Source organism: Mus caroli, chromosome 6 (assembly GCF_900094665.2).
Source record: "Mus caroli chromosome 6, CAROLI_EIJ_v1.1, whole genome shotgun sequence".
Lineage (NCBI taxonomy): Eukaryota > Metazoa > Chordata > Mammalia > Rodentia > Muridae > Mus > Mus caroli.
The window spans coordinates 113,333,795-113,338,289 of NC_034575.1; the positions used below are offsets into that span (position 1 = coordinate 113,333,795).

Below are 4,495 nucleotides of genomic sequence, written 5' to 3' on the forward strand. Positions count from 1 at the left end.
ATTAGCTTCTAGCACACTCCTGGAGCACTCGCNCCTCAAATAGAGTAACTTCCTATCATCATCCTCTNCAGAGGCAGGCCCCAGGATTTGGGAAATGGGTGCTGGGAGACCAGAGCCGAATTAAATTAGGACCTGGCTTATGAGAAACCAGGCTAGTACATAGGACTTGAGTGTGAATGGGGATCCCCAAGGCCTTGATGATGCTACCCCCTGTTTTCCCCCTCCTAACCCTCTGCCACAGACAAAGCCTCAGCCAAAAGAGATGAGACAGGATGAGCAGAGACACTGGATAGGAATAGCTGGAAGGTTCATGAGAAACACGGGGAAAGGGAACTCTGTGTCCTGGCCCAAGCTGGTCTGAGTCTTGACAGCCTTCAAGTCTGACACCATCTTTCTTCTCTGCATCATCCTATTCAGACAAAGTAGCTCAAAGCTAATGAGAATCGTAACAACCACATCGAATAAATATTCTCCTAAAGGCGTCTGTCCATTCCTTCTTTGCTCGGTCTTTACAGCAGCCACGCAAATGGGCACTGTTCGCGTTAGATGTCTGTTGTGTGATGACCATCAAGCACTGTAAAAGGCCAACTGCCATGTGGTTGTCATGTGAGACAGGCCGGTGNAGGATGGAGCCTGGGAAGTAAGGCAGAGTCACCAACCACATGTCAAACTTCACACTGGCCACTGCAGGGACCATCAGAGCAGAAGAGTGAGATGGAGACAGAGTCAGGACTCGATGGATCCTAGTCAAGAGGGATGAAGGAAACACAAGGCCTTAGGGTAAAGGGAGCCCCCTCCCATTGGGCCGTCAGCTGTAGCCCTGAACTGTAGACCCTGGCCAGGCCTGATGCTTCCTGTAGGCAGTTATACATACTGCCTGCCCTTCCTGTCCTCTGTCAAGGAACCCAGGACATATGTCCCCCTGTTCCTTCTGAGCTCTACAGAGTGGGATTCTGGGCATGGCCATCAGAGCAGGCATTGCTAGGCTCTATCTCCTTCATCTCTGTACCCCACTGCACTTAGTAAATAGGGATGTTCAGAATGCCAGTTACAGTAAATCAAATCCACCACGGCATTTTCTTATCTGACTCCTGGTCAGAGTGTGCTTGCCTGCACTCGCATCTGGTCCCATAATTCAGTGGGATGCACTCTATGGGCCTCAGAGGCGCATGTACACTAGATTAGGATCATGGTCAATATCTGTTTTATTGTCCTTCCACACCAGCAGGGCAGAGCGTGATCGATCACCCTCCTGACTGCTGATAAGGAGCAGGCTCAGCTTGGTCAGACAAGCCCTCAGGCGCCAAGCAGGGCTTCCTGACCTACCAGCTCCAGAGAGCCATTTTTTTTCACCAGCCACTGTACCCTTCCCCCACTCTGCCTGGTGATGCTCGGGAAGGAAGGGGCACTCTTGAGGCACTGGGCAGGTCCCTACTGTCATGTACTGAACTGGGAGCCAGTCAAAGTGGACCTGGTAGGAGAGTGGACACTTAGTTACACCTTCCCTGTATACCAACCCTGGGGTNTTCCCAAGCAGACCCAGAGTGAATGCCACCCAGGGGCATTGTTTTCATGTGTGTCCTCTTGTTGTTAGACCTCACATTTGGTCACATCATCCAGAAGAAGTCCAACTTCTGCCCATGAGTCACCGTGTCTGAGTGTAGAAGGGAATACCAGGAAGTGCCACTTGGTTCCATGACCTCTCCATCTTGGCTACAGGTGGAGATGATGGTCTGACCTGCCCCCAAAGAGTGGTGTGCCCTGCCTTGGTGGCATGAATAGAAGCATANTGAGCTCCTCGAGTCCCTACAACACTCCGAGCTGTGGCTCAGTAGGTCCGCCTGGGAGCCGTGGAGACCTTGGGCACAGTCCACAGGTACTAGTGGCTGTGTTAGAAGTCATGGCTGTACCCTGTGTCATCCCAACGCTTTGGTTTTACTCTGAGTGCGGCCAGTCTCACTCTGCTCTTTGTTGGACAGAGCCTGTCCTCTCTCCTGGCATGACAGCTGTATTTTCTGCTAGTTTGCATCCTGTTCTTTTGAGGCCACTTGTGGCAGGCAGAGCACTGGGATGCCTGGCCAACTGGAGCTAACAGTGGCCATCATCTTTCCTTGGTGCCTGCCAGCGGCAGAGCTGCAGAACATGTAGCCTAGCCAGGGATCTCCATCAGTCCTTGGAGGAACTTCCAGAAAAGACATGCTTAATCCCATTTCACAGATGAGGAAACAAAGACTCAGAAGCCCCTGGCCCATGTATACCAGACTACTCCTTTGCCCTGCTTGGAGGCAGAATACTCCCATAAACCTTCAGATTGCTGGCTGCAGGCTTTCACTCTCCATAGGCTGAACTGAACTGGTTAGTCCTAATGCAGCCTTAACAAGCCACTGTTCATCTGTCGGGGCTGGGGCTGGGGCTGGGGCTGGGGCTGGGGCTGGGGCTGGGGCTGGGGCTGGGGCTGGGGCTGGGGCTGGGGCTGGGGCTGGGGCTGGGGTATAGAATCTTCAAGCCAAAGGAATGGCAATGAAGTATTTCCCCCACACCCCTTTGGCAGGAAAAGACCCTTTTGGAGCTTACCAGAGGCCTGGCCGTTCCACTTCTTGGTTCTGTCCCCTGTAGAGCCCAGCTTCTTATTCCTTGTCCTCTCTGTGCATTGCTTCTCATGCAAGAACAATCACCCTCCATTAGTTGTCATAGCAACCAAGACAGGGCGAAGTCATTTTCTAGAAGGGGTCCGGTGCAAATTATGGCATTACACCAACTTATTGCCAATCTTTTTAATTAAAACATTTTGCTTTCAACTCTGCTAATGGCAGAGATCAGTAAACAGGGAGATTGAATTACTGATATTGAAGCTCCCCCCACCGCATCTCTTAACAAGCTTAATTACTGGTGGGACCACAGCGATGTGGGGGAAGGGCTGCTAAGACTCAGGTAGGNCTGACCCAGGACAGCCACCCTCCGGAAGGAACCAGATGAAGCGCAGGGCACTGGAAGAACATGGATTTTTAAAAATTAAACTCCTGAAGGACATAATGAACATCTAGAATTATGGCCACAATTCAGTTTCCGGGAACTATGATGTCATAGTGCTGACTGCTCAGTTTTTACCTAATTAAATTGCCTGTTTGACACCCACGAGACAGAACTGGGTGACCTGGGTCTATAACTGGCCAAAGAGCCCTAGACTTTCTTTTGCCCCAAAGGTCTGGCCTCTTTCCAGTGGGGCTGAGGGGAAGAGAGATTACTGTTCTTACCACCCCTCCCCAGGCAGTTAATGTCCTTTGACAAAGCCCCAGGGAGCACTTCCCCTTAGGGCTGCAAGAAGAGGCTACTCAGCAGGAAGTGCCCTCAGGATAGCCCACACCTGCCCCACCCCCAACCCCACCCNGATTAATGAGGAAAAGTGAAGGCCCTCAAGAGAAGAGACTAGAAACAGTCCACTAACCCAGGCGCCTGTGCATCATCACCTCTTGATTACATAATACCGAAGCAGTTACATAATACCTAAGCAGGAGCTGGGTCTATTTTTACAAGGAAATCTATTAATTAAAACTGCTCTGAGTGTGTGTACGAGAGAAAGAACGTATGTGCATAAGCATACGTATGGTTAAGCTTGTGCAGTGTGTGTGCAAATACACATCTGTGTGAGTATATATGGGTTAATAAGCATAAGTGTGCACATGAGTGCGCGTGTCATGTGAAAATGAATGATCGCATTTCGGCTCTTGGCTCAGTCAGTGTTCCTGTCACAGAACAGAATTTGTGTCTTCCAGAAAGAGTGTCACAGAGGTGGGTACACAAACCCAGATCACAGGATGGTAGAAGGATAGAAGATGCACCCAGATAAATCTTAGCGCAAAGCCTTAGGAAAGCCAGCCAGCAAGGGCAGTAAGAGACACAGCAGAATACAGGAGCTCAGAGGGCAGAATGAGGGACAGCGCGGTTGTATTTGCCAATAAAACTCACTAGCCGTGCGTGTGTGCATTTGGTGATATAATAAGAACCTGATCCGTTTGTCACTGTGGTGAAAGCTTTAAAACATCACAGACGGACAGCAAATAGGAACAGTAAGCAGAAGGAAGAAAAGGCTTATGATATTAGCCAGTGTTCTCCTCCCTCAGCGCAGCCACTGCAAAGCAACTATGAGAATGGCTAGCAGGGCTGCAGAGATGACAGAGAGCATTGGCAGCTCCTGCAGGGGACCTGAGTTCAGTTTCCAGCACTCCCATGGCATGTCACAACTACCAGTAACTCAAGTTCCCGGAGATCCAATGTCTTCTTCTGACCAGCTTGGGTAAAAGGCGCACACACCATGCACAGACACACATGCAGGCAAAACCCTCATAAAATAAAATGTCGTTTTAAAAATTTAAAAGATTACTTACATAAAAGTGCTCTTGGCCTTTAATCCCAGCACTCGGGAGGCAGAGGCAGGCGGATTTCTGAGTTCGAGGCCAGCCTGGTCTACAAAGTGAGTGCCAGGACAGCCAGGGCT

At 50.3% G+C, this 4,495-nt stretch overlaps 1 long non-coding RNA gene across 1 annotated transcript in view; it reads right to left on the minus strand.

Moving 5' to 3' along the window:
- Positions 1-462: 462 nt before the first annotated feature.
- The window catches only part of LOC110295843, a 9,827-nt gene continuing 5,794 nt past the window's right edge, over positions 463-4,495 (minus strand). The window contains exons 5-6 of the long non-coding RNA XR_002378112.1: positions 2,575-2,653; positions 463-743 (exon numbers count right to left, since the gene is read on the minus strand). This is a non-coding gene — a long non-coding RNA (uncharacterized LOC110295843). The remainder of the gene's footprint in view (positions 744-2,574; positions 2,654-4,495) is intronic.